Source organism: Xenopus laevis, chromosome 3S, assembly GCF_017654675.1.
Source record: "Xenopus laevis strain J_2021 chromosome 3S, Xenopus_laevis_v10.1, whole genome shotgun sequence".
Classification (NCBI taxonomy): Eukaryota; Metazoa; Chordata; class Amphibia; order Anura; family Pipidae; genus Xenopus; species Xenopus laevis.
Genome location: NC_054376.1, coordinates 26,726,289 through 26,738,877, shown reverse-complemented (window position 1 = coordinate 26,738,877; position 12,589 = coordinate 26,726,289).

The window sequence follows — 12,589 nt, the reverse complement described above, 5'->3', positions numbered from 1 at the left end:
TCTTGAAAATTGAATTCGAATTTTTTAAATTATCTCAAATCGAGTTTGGATATTTCCCTAGTTGAATTCGACAGTTTTGACCATAAAAAAATTTGAATAAATCTGCCCCCTATTGTTTTAATGACACAATAATGTAATTAGACTTCAGGGAAGGGGAGTCTGAAGTGACACTCACTTGTTTGCTTGGGACACCATGCACCTCCACAGTATTGTGTACAGGCAGAGCAGGAACATAATGAAGATGGTGGCTGCAATCAGGCCTGCAACAAAAAAGCTGAATAAAAGGGCTGCTATGAAAAATACAGTTTTCAATTAGTATGTTCCACTGAATTATCTTATATTAAAATATTGAATTTTAAACATTAAGTCCAATCATCTGGCTCATAGGAGGCACTGAGCTCACCCAAAAACCAAGGGCCCACTATCAAAACTTCTGGTTACAATTAGAACCTCTATTATTTATTGTCAGGTGATCAGCTAGTAACACACAGAACATCACAAAATGGTGTCTCAATATTAAAGGGCAATATTCACAGATATTTATGTCTCAGTTAATAACATTCTTACCCTGATATGTAATAAAAGTGACTAAGTTTGCTCAAGTGCAGGAACCCATAGCAACTTGTTTTTAAGCAGATGATCTGTAAATTCTGCCTGCTAATGGGTTGCTATTGATTACAGCTTCTGGGTAATAGTGCTGCTCCAGCAGAATTCTGCACTGAAATCCATTTCTCAAAAGAGCAAAAAAAATTTTTTATTCAATTTTGAAATCTGACATGGGGCTAGACATTTTGTCAATTTCCCAGCTGCCCCAAGTCATGTGACTTGTGCTCTGATAAACTTCAATTACTCTTCAATTTCTCTCCTAAGGCAAAAGTCACATGACTGGGGGCAGCTGTGAAATTGACAAAATGTCTAGCCCCATGTCAGATTTAAAAATTGAATATAAAAAAAAATCTGTTTGCTCTTTTGAGAAAAGGATTTCAGTGCAGAATTCTGCTGGAGTAGCACTATTAACTGATCTTGAGATAAATTTGGACTTTGATAAATGGGCCTCCCCATGTAGGATCCATGGATCTTCTCTGTGCCCCTGCTCCATTAATCTGAGTAGCATCTGCTTGTGTGTGGTGGAGTGGAGGTCGGCCCAGAAATGCCACCCTTTGCGTATTTGGGATGACCTCTGCTCCATGCTGGCAGATCTAAATTTGAATCAATTGAGATGGGGCACAGAGTTGATCCACTTCTCTCAGCGTGCAAGCAATACATAGGCTGAGAACAGCAGACTCTACACACTATAAACCCATGGTCTTAGAAGATAAATTATCAGTAGATTTTTGCTCAGAACTTAGAATTCTCTTTTAAGTTGTGGATGTATATATATGTTTTTTTTAACCCTAGATCCAACAAATTTATTGCAGACTCTTGTCATATCTATGCTACACCATCTCAGGCTAATGACAGTCTTTTTATCAGCTAGCATTGGTCTCCTATTGTATCATCTCTATAAATGAAGGAAGACGTGGGTATGATCTAGACCACGGGTCCCCAACCTTTTTTACTCGTGAGCCACATTTAAATGTAAAAAAAAAGTTGGAGAGCAACACAAGCATGAAAAAGTCCATGTGGATGTCAAATAAGGGCTGTTATTGGCTGTTTGGTAGCCCCTATATGGACTGGCAGTCTACAGGAGGCTCTTTTTCGCAATATGCCTGGTTTTTATGCAACCAAACTTTGCCTCCAAGCCAGGAATTCAAAAATAAGCAAATGCTTTGATGCCACTGGGAGCAACATCCAAGGGGTTAGTGAGCAATATGTCGCTCGCTAGCCATAGGTGTCGGAACCGGTGACTGTGTGCCTGGGTTGGCTTCCTCCCCCATCTGATCCACCCAGCGAAGGAAAGGAAGCCTGAAAGAGGTGCCATGTTTCCTCTATGCAGCATGGCATTGGCGAGTGCCTGCTGCATGCAGTGACGTAACAATATGTGGCCCCTGGGGGAGTAGAGGGTGCAGTTGAACCAGGGCCCGCTCCCCCGCCTGCTCGTCCGCTTGGCCACCCACTTGCTCCCCCCCACTGGAGATCACGTGAAACTAGAGGGGGGTTGGCCGGTGAACATCCCGGGATCAGAATCAAGGAGCAGCATGGCGTGTTGCGCCAAGCGTGGCGCCGTGTTGGTCTGTGCATGCCGTATTTGTGACTGACTCCTTTGAATCCTCCTGATCAGTAATTTCTAACTCTACACCAGGCACCTTTGCTAAATCCTAGCCCTAGGTGAGGGTGAGTGGCTGCCAATTTGTCAATGTACTGCTCTATTTGTCTCTTCTCCTGCTAAGGGTTCTGGGGGGTATTTATACATGAAATTGCACCTGTGCCATCCTACTATCAATGGGGTTATTTATACATGGAATTGCACCTGTGCCATCCTTCTATTAATTCTGGGGGTATTTATACATGGAATTGCGTGTGCCATTCTACTATCATTTCTGGGGGTTTTATACATGGAATTGCACTGTGACATACTGCTATGAATTCGGGGGGCATTTATACATGGAATTACCCCTTTGCCATCCTGCTATGGGTTCTGGGGGGTATGTATACAGGCAATTGCCATTCTGCTATGAATTCTGGGGAATTTATAAATTAAATTGCTGTTCTGCTATGAGTTCAAGGGGTACTTATACATGGAACTGTGCCTTCCTGCCTTCTGGTCAGGGGGTATACAGAAAATACAGTGTTAAAGATCTTAGTACAAAATTAATCCAGAAAATAGTCCAATTGCATGCCTACTTAACTTTTCTTGGCCCCTCCCCTGCCAAAATCATCTTCTGCTGCCATTGTTCCTAGCTACTGGTTGGGGATCACTGGTCTAGATCTAGAGGCTGTTACAAATAAAAACTGCCATATATGGTTTCCCTAAATATAGCGGAGGAAAAATAAATCTGTAGAGAAAGAGATACACAGATGAGATGGGTTAATGTAGGTTTGGAAAGAGACTTAATTTCTATACCTGGAACAAGCCCACTCTTGAGTTCAGGGCCAGGGGTGCTGCTGTTAGTAGGGCTCACAGGAGATCTCCAGGTCTGAGTGCTTCTAAACACATTGGAAATTCCAGTGTTTGCAGCTGTGGTGCCCTGTAATGTGAATAAAAGGACTTGTGAGGGATGCACAGGACAGCCACACGATAACTACTGCACCATCACAGAACTGAATGATGCCTCTCAACCCTTTTCTGACAGACCCTAGTACAGGTATGGGATCTGTTATTCAGAAACCCGTTCTCCAGAAAGCTCTGAATTAAAGAAAGGCTGTCTCCCATAAACTCCATTTTATCCAAATAATCCGAATTTGAAAAAAATATTTCCTATTTCTCTATAATAATAATATAAAACATTAAACTGTACTTGATCCAGACTAAGATATAAATTAATTCATATTTGGAAGCAAAACCAGCCTATTGGGTTTATGTAAGGTTTATCAGTTTTTCTAGTAGAATTAAGGTATGAAGATCCAAATTATGGAAAGATCTGTTATCCGGTAAACCCCAGGTCCTGAGCATTCTGTATAACAGGTCCCATACCTGTAGTATTTTGTATTAACCAGAGAAATGCAAAACATAATTCATCCAGAAAATCCATAATCCATCATTTCTTTTAATATACACTCCTATGACGAGCCACTACTAGGGTCTAGTACACATTTGGGAAACAAAATTGTAATTTTCTTTGCCAGGCCATGAACCTTTTAAGTTTTATTTTTGGCCCAAATCCATAAACCTATCGGTTATCAGGGCTGGTTGACCTAAATGAGCCGATGCAGATCTTTACCCTACAAAGTGACAAGAGCCTTGCATCCATTAAACCCTTAGCACAATTCTTGCATCAGCACAACTATTGCACAAGGACAATATTTAATGGCAGCATCAGCACAAACACTGCACGTGGATAATTAAGCATAGACTTGTATTCACTCGTTCATTTCTGCTTTAAAGGGCATGTAAAGGCAAAAAAATTAAATCCAATTTTTACTTTCTTTAATGGAAAAGAAACCTATCTCCAATATACTTTAATTTAAAAATGTGTACGGTTTTTATAAGAAACCTGACTGTATGCAGTGAAATTCTCCCTTCATTTACTGCTGTGGATAGGAATTGACAGACGGTCCCTAACTGCTGTGTAGGGAAACAATCATACTTATGAACATCAGGAGGATCCCCCGCCTTATTTCCCAGCCATGCAGAACTCAAGCAGCTTTGTTTGTTTCCCTGTAGAGCAGTCGGCGACTGTGTAGATTTGTATTGGATTTTATTTTTGCCCCTTTACTGTTTCCAATTCCAGCTATAGGGACAAAGATCATGGAGCCAGATTTAAACAGATAAACTGGGATTCTATTTGGAGGATTATTTTGCTACAGTCACTAGTTCTGCAGAGTTGGAGAAAAATCCACATTAGATTACATGACAACACAGGAGCCAGTGCAAAATGCCTATTCTGATTATTAATCAGTCTTGCTGTATCGGCTTCTGCCAGATATTATTTGACTTGTGCTGTTTTGATAATTTATGATGATCCCTTAGCAGCCCAGACCACACTGAGCATGTGCACAGTCTTGGTCTTGCAAAGATGTTTAACAAAGTTACAAGATGGTGACCCCCCGTGGCCAACTTTGAAGGCATAAATCAGGGGCTGCCTGTGTGCTGAAGGTGTTAGCAATAGACACGTACTGGAACGTAGAGACGCCATACTTCTTTAGTTTACTGTACTGGCACGTAGTGACGCCATACTTCTTTAGTTTACTGTACTGGCACGTAGTGACGCCATACTTATTTAGGTTACTGTACTGGCACGTCAGAAAGTCTATTGACAACTTCAGCCCTAAAGAAGTAAGTGAAAACAGGGCGTCTCTACGTGCAAGTACCTGTCTATTACTAACACCTTCAGCACACAGGCAGCAGTATAGACCAAGTGGCAGATCATTTCACTAATGTGCCCAAATATTACTGCTATGGGATTCATGATCACACTGTGCTGGGGGGCCTCATTATAATTAATTTCATGATGGAGGCTGAGGGCAGGTGTAAATTTGAGAAAGGGCCGCAATTGGCCCCCGGGCTGCACTTTGGACATGCCTGGCATAAATCATTTGTTTGATTAGGCTTTTAGTACATTCATGTTTATGTTTTTTTCAGTATACAAAATACAGCATTTGTAGCCTTATTCTATTTTAGACTTTACTTCCCCTTTAACCTTGGTGATGTACAGCCATGCTTGCATGGACTGTCTATTATACTTTCTGGAAGGCGAAAACAAAAGATCAGAAGCCAGGTTTGCTCAGTACATGGATGCAGGGTAAAAAAAAAAAAGTAACCTTTGCAATTAAATCCCTGTATAATGAACTGCTCCTCCTATGCAAACCTAAGACACGGTCCGGTTATTTAGAGCAATTCTAACTGGGGTAGATGGTATTAAATTTTACCGTTACAATTAAATCCCTGTATAATGAACTCCTCTTCCTATGCAAACCTACCATTACAATTAAATCCCTGTATAATGAACTCCTCCTTATCTGCAAACCAGAGACACAGTCCGTATCTGTAGAGCAATTCTGACAGGGGTAGATGGTATTAAATTTTACCCGTTACTAGGGAAGCACCGAATCCAGGATTCGGTTTGGGATTCGTCCTTTTTCAGCAGGATTCGTATTCGGCTGAATCCCTCTGCCCGGCTGAACCGAATCCGAATCCTAATTTGCATATGCAAATTAGGGGCGGGGAGGGAAATCGCGTGACTTTTTGTCACAAAACAAGGAAGGAAAAATAGTTTTCCCCTTCCAACCCCTAATTTGCATATGCAAATTAGGATTCGGATTCGGTTCGGTATTCGGCCGAATCTTTTGCGAATGGTGGATTCGGTGCATCCCTACCCGTTACAATTAAATACATGTATAATGAACTCCTCCTCATCTGAGACGATGTCAGGTTCTTCAGAGCAATTCTGACAGGGGGAGATGGAATTAAATTCTACCCTTAACAATCAACTCCCTTTATAATGAACTCCTCCTCATCTGCAAACCCAAGATGGTATTACATTTTACCTGTTACAATTAAGTCCATGTATTATGAACTCCTCCTGAGACAATGTCAGGAAGTAGCTGATTCTAGTTTATGCAGAAAGGGAGGTAGCAATGATTCAATTCATTAGAACTTTAGACAAAATAAAGCTATATACATTTGTAAATGAAAGAACAGACAGAAAACAATTGCAGTACAAACCATATTTGGTTCCTGTTGAAGATATATGTTCATGGAAATATATAATGTTCTGATATAAGGTGTCTCTTTAAATGGCTACCAGCACTATGTACGGAGGAAAATGCCCAAACCTTCTCTGGGAAACCAGTCACAAAGTATATTTAGTCTAGAGAAGAGAAGATAACAATAATGAAATCACAATTAATTACAATGTACGACTACTCTCAGGGCCATGGTATGGCATTTCAGTCCTGCGCCCACATTAGAAACTGCTTTGATTCACACCAAACACGCAGGTTTGTTTTTACTGCACATTCTTTGTTGTGTGCAGGCGATTGTGCTGGCGATTTTACATTTGTGACTTGAATCTGTCTGTCGCCTCATTGTTCTGCAATGGATCTCTGGAGAAAATACCAGGGCAATCACGTTTGCCCAACAGAGTTTAAAAAAAAGCCTGTCTGCATGTTTGCACAGATAAAAAGAAAAACTTTGCACTTGCCACTTGGTCTGCATGCTTTATTTTTTGTGGTTTTTCAATGATTAAGCCTTTTGTTTCAGCAGCTAGTTACTTGGGTCTACTTTACCTTAGCAACAGGAAGTTGTTTGAACACTAGAACGGACGAATAGTAGTGGGGATGAACAGATGAATAAAAAGTTACAATTACAATAACAATAACATTGTAGCTTTATTGAGCAATATACACACACACTAGGGGGCACATTTACTAAGCTCGAGTGAAGGATTCGAAGTAAAAAAACCTTATCAAGGGTCGAATTTTGAGTTCATGGGAGTCCCAATTGCAATTTATTTTTTTTTTTTTTAAAAACTAATTTGGCAAACTCGGGTGAATAGGATCGACCTGAAAATTCGAATCAAATTCAAATTGAATTCAAGTTTTTGCTCCAAAAAAAACTTGAATGTCAGGAAGGCTGCAAACAACTCCCAGGACGTCTTCAATAGGCTAAAACAGCAATTTGGCGGCGAATAGTCAAATTTGAGTGCTTAAAGGGCCGGTGTATGATAGATTTTGAAAATCAAATTCGAATTTTAAAAAAACCTTGAATTTAATTTTAACAATTCACTAGTCGAATTTCACAGTTCTGGACTAGGGGAGATTGTGGATGCACACCTTATGATCGTAATATTGATAAGCCACCATACCACGTCAAGGTAAAACCCCACATGGTGGTCCCTAACTTATTTATCTTTAGTCATAGTAAAAAAGGAACATTACCTCTCTGTGTAGTAACAATTCTTTATGTAAACATCTCCAGTGCTTTGGTTTCAAACTCTGTGCTAAATCTTCCCCCGCCAACTGCTAAGCGGCTTTTAAGAGGGAGAGACTGCCTTAACCAACGCCCATTTTAGAAAAGTAGAAGTCAGGTGTTGTAATTATCACTACCATACACACCTTCACATTTCACTTACACATGTATACACACTATTGTGCAACTGCACATATCACTCTACTTTGTTTTTAATTACAACACCTGACTTCTACTTTTCTAAAATGGGCGTTGGTTAAGGCAGTCTCTCCCTCTTAAAAGCCGCTCAGCAGTTGGCGGGGGAGGATTTAGCACAGAGTTTGAAACCAAAGCACAGGAGATGTTTACATAAAGAATGTATGGCCCAGACAAACTCCCCCTCTCTTAAAGAAAAATATGATGCGCCACAGTGCGCAGTAGGACTGTGTTTGCGCATCCATGCTAGGGAGCTCAGAGGTGGTTTGGAAGTAAGAAGGGGCCCCCGGTGATTGCTAGGAGGGCCCTTTCTTGTAGCAGCCCCAGTGGACCCACAATGCTTTAGTCGACCCTGGCTAGAGGTAGAATTCTATTGTTTATACCAATATATCTGTAGATTCAGCTCATAGGGGCAGATTTATTAAGGGTAGAATTGAAAATTAAAATTTTCAAATTTTTTTATGGTCAAAACTCTCAAATTTGAATTGTGTATTATCCAAACTCGATTCGAGTTTTAATTTGAATTTTGAGATTTAGCACACTCTGGCCCTTTAAGAACTCAAATCTACTATTCGCCACCTAAAACTTGCCGAGCTCATGTATAAGTCAATGGGAGACATCCAGGGACCAATTTGGACGTTAGTAGCCTTCCTCACATTCAAGTTTTTTTCCAGAGAAAAAACACGAATCAAGTTTCGTTTAATGCAATTCAAGTTTTAGTTTTTTTCATAAATAACCTACCAGTCGAATTTTGCTTATATTTGAATCCTATGGAGTTTAAAAAAAACTCACATAAACTCGAAATTCGACCTTTAATAAATGTGGCTCATAATGTTTGTAATGGAAATCTTTCCTACCAAGAGTCGCAGAAAAGATCGGAATGGTTACGTGTATGGCCACCTTTAGGGTAATGCAGACGTGGCAATATGCTGAGGAAAAATGGGCTGTTCCAATGAAATTGTAATGTTGGCCAATGCAATTGCAATCCGGAGAGGTCACCTCAGTAGGCTCAATGTAGTCCTCAATATATGGAAATTTGAAACTTGCTAGATATATGCATACCTCCTAACTGTCCCTGTTTTCAGTGGGACAGTCCCAATTTTGACACCTCAACCTGCAGTATCTGGTTTGTACTGGAATGTCCTCACTTTCTCCTGAACAGCCAGAAAAATAAACAAAGTTTAATTAATTGCCAGAGAGCCCAGAACAGCTAACAGGTGTAAATATGATACTTTGTAACAATTTTGAGATAAGCAAATAAGTAACTGTAACAATTTAGAAAAGAAGGTCCTTTGGGAAAGTTAGACTCACAGCTTAAAGGGCAATTCACCTTCATTAGCAAAACTGTAATAACTGGGGAAAAAATATGTTCAAACTTTTATAACCTGCCAAATTTTGTAAAATAAACAAAGTAATTAGGGGGTGTGGCCACAAAAATGGGCGTGGTCAATATTTTTTTTTTGTTTTTTGTTTTTTTACAGTGGAACCTCAATTTTACATCCCCTGATTTTAAGTTCTCTCTCATATTGCATTGTTGTTTTGTGGCTCCAATTATGCATAATACATTTCCCTGATTTTACATTTTCCTGGATTTAACACAGGAAAACGTAAAATGGGAGTTCTACTTCAGAGAAGCCACATAAATTGTCCAATAAGCTGCTAACTTGGGCTAGAGGGGCTGAATAAAGGACTTCAAAAATATTAACTTCTGTTGGAAAAGTGGATTTTCAAGAAGGCATAACAAGTAAAATGCAATAATTTCCAAAATGCATATTAATAGAAGTATCTGCAATCTGATGACACTGCCCAGAGGGACCCACCAACAGCATGGTATTTGTATCAGGCACTGACCTACAACATTTCCCTTTGACTATCCCTTGTTGTCGCTGGATTTCACAGCAAGTATCCAATACAGGTATGGGACCCGTTATCCAGAATGCTCAGGACCTGGGGTTTTCCGGATATTTTGGTACTTTGGATCTCAATACCTTAAGTCTACTAGAAACATTAAATAAACCCAATAGGCTGGTTTTCCCTCCAATCAGGATTAATGATGTCTTAGTTTGGATCAAGTGCAAAGTACTGTTTTATTATTACAGAGAAAAAGATAATAATTTTAAAAAATTTGGATTATTTGGATAAAATGGAGTCTTTGGAGATGGTCTTCCCTTAATTTGGAGCTTTCTGGATAACGGGTTTCGGATTATGGATCTCATACCTGTATGTCTTTATAGGCAGCCGGAGCCCTCAACCCCAGATAACTATTAAAAAAATAAGGCTCTGCCCACCAGTCACTTTACATAGGAATCAAATTGTTTTTGTCAAAATGTTCTAACCAAGACCCACCGATACAAACATTTATTAACAACATTAAGTTCCACAGGGGTAAACTGAGGACTCCATGGCAATCTCAATTAATATGCAGAGTGTGGAAATCCTAGCAGAGCTGGACCTTTCTATTGCTTGCTTTGTGCAGAACATAAATGTGCTAAACAAGATACATACATGGTCAAAAACAAAACTCCAAAGCTGATCCAATCTAAAAATGTGATGTTACACTCCCCAGACACAACCATGAACCACCTGCTGGACTGTACCATCTAATTATGGGCAAATGGAAAATAAAAATGATACGGGAGGATATTGAAGCACAACAGCTGGCCATAGACAGGCAGATTTTACCCTTGTTTTCGACAAACGATGGACGTCACCATCTTCCGACCTGTCTGTGACAGCAATTGTATGAAAATGATGACAAATATCAGTCAGTGACTGTCACCCATTGATATGGTCAGATAGGCAATACATGCAGAGAAATTATACGTAGTCAATAGAAATCTTCTAATCTGTCCGATCGCCTAAACGACCTATTGCCATGGAATGAAAAAATGTCAGGCCGTTCCGCACACGGTCTGAAAATTGAGCGAAACTTAGATTCGTACGACTTTGTCTTTGCATCTATGCCCACTTTAGTCGCCACAATACTGAAAGACACCAAAGAAATTGTTGACCTTATATTTGGTTATTCAAAATTGAGAACTCTTAATCTGCACTTTCTGGCTCCGTCAATTTAAACCTCAATCACACTTATTAACATTTTAGAGTAATTAGAGGCCCCTGCCTGGTGGACTCACTCCCTGACTTACAATGAGGTATAATTCTTTCCTTAGGATCCTCTACTACCCTGAGGCCTCTTTTGCCTCAGGTTCCAGGGACTATTCATGGGAGAGACCCAAACATGGCTGCAAATCTACTTTTTAAGACATCCTAGGACTAATGCTAGAGATGTCCGTGGGACCACAGGGAATTTTCCATCTCCTAAAACTGCATATCTATACCTAGAGAGAAAAACAACTCCCATAGACTCCATAGTCTCCCATAGACTTAATTTTAACTAAATAATTCAAAATTTTAAAAATGATTTCCTTTTCTCTAATAAATATAATAAAACAGTGCCTTGCATTTGACTAAGATATACTTAATCCTTATTGGAAGCAAAACCAACCTATTGGGTTTATATAATATTTACATGATTTTTTAATAGACTTAAGGTATGAAGATCCAAATTATGCAAAGATCCGTAATCCGGAAACCCCCAGGTTCGGAGCATTCGGGATAACAGGTCCCATACCTGTACCTCTGTAGGCTTAGCCCACTAGATAGGGTTGTTACCCAACACAGTAATGTAGGCAAAGCCCCCAAATTCCCTTAGAAACAGGTTCGAATGGTAAATTTAAATTTTCCATTTTTTTTGGTCAAAAAATTTGAATTTGAATGTGAGATTTATCACACCTCGGCCCTGGAAACAGTTGTAATTCAACTATTCTCCACCTAAAACCTGTAAAAGTCAATGGCAGGGGTCCCTTGAGCTATTTGAAAATTGTAATAGTAGTGATGTAGTAGTTTTGCTTCGAAAATGACAACACATAGACTCCAATGGGAGAAAAAAAATGTGATGCTCAAAATGTCGATTCGTTTTCGCGTCAGGACTATTTAACCAAATTTTAGACGTTTACATTTTTTCATAAGTAGCATACCATTCGAATTGTGAATAAAATCAAATTTATTAGAGTTTAAAAAAATATTTACATTATTCTAAAATTTGACCTTTGATAAATAACCCCCTAAAGTCTGTAAAACACTAAGCCTAAGTCTGTCAGAAAATTTCACACACTACTACTACTTTTTTAGGTTCCCCAAACCAAAAATGCAAGGTTAGGATGGGCAACAGATATACTGGCTGCAGTAAAGGAGTATACTGACCACCTAGGAACAGACAGCCTTTCCTTTTACATTTTTGGCTATACCCTGCCTATTATGAGGTCACTGGAAGCTTCAGGTAAGAAAAAGCATTGCTCCTGGGTCTTTGTATGATTTCAGCAACTTGCTAATGGGTTATCTTCCCCTTTACTATGAATCAGGATAAGCAAGTATACTGGGATCACATTGAGGTAGTGTCCTGCATCGGGTCGGGTTCCCACGGAATACCTGCAAAGTAGCTGGGTTTCAGGCAAAAGGTCCCCGATTCCTTGGCCATGCGGGCAGTGCGCTGGTAATCCGGCTATGTGGGGCTGATGGGAGTTGTAGTCCTAACATGGGGCTTCATTGACACATGACTCCTGATTGAGAAACATTCTCATAAAACAAGTGGGATTACTAGGGAGGGAGCAAAATGCTGGGGTGGGTTGGTGGAGCTGGCTAGGACAAGTCAGTCAGAATCCACCACCCCCAAACCAAACCTTACCCCAACCCTCCTGGAATTCCTGAGTTCATGGCTGCAGGGAATACTTGAATAGATTCCACATTGCTGAGGCCAATCGTGTCCCCCAGGTTTGAAAGGTTAGTTGGCCTATTTGGGTCGGGTAGCAGGAACATGTGGATCAA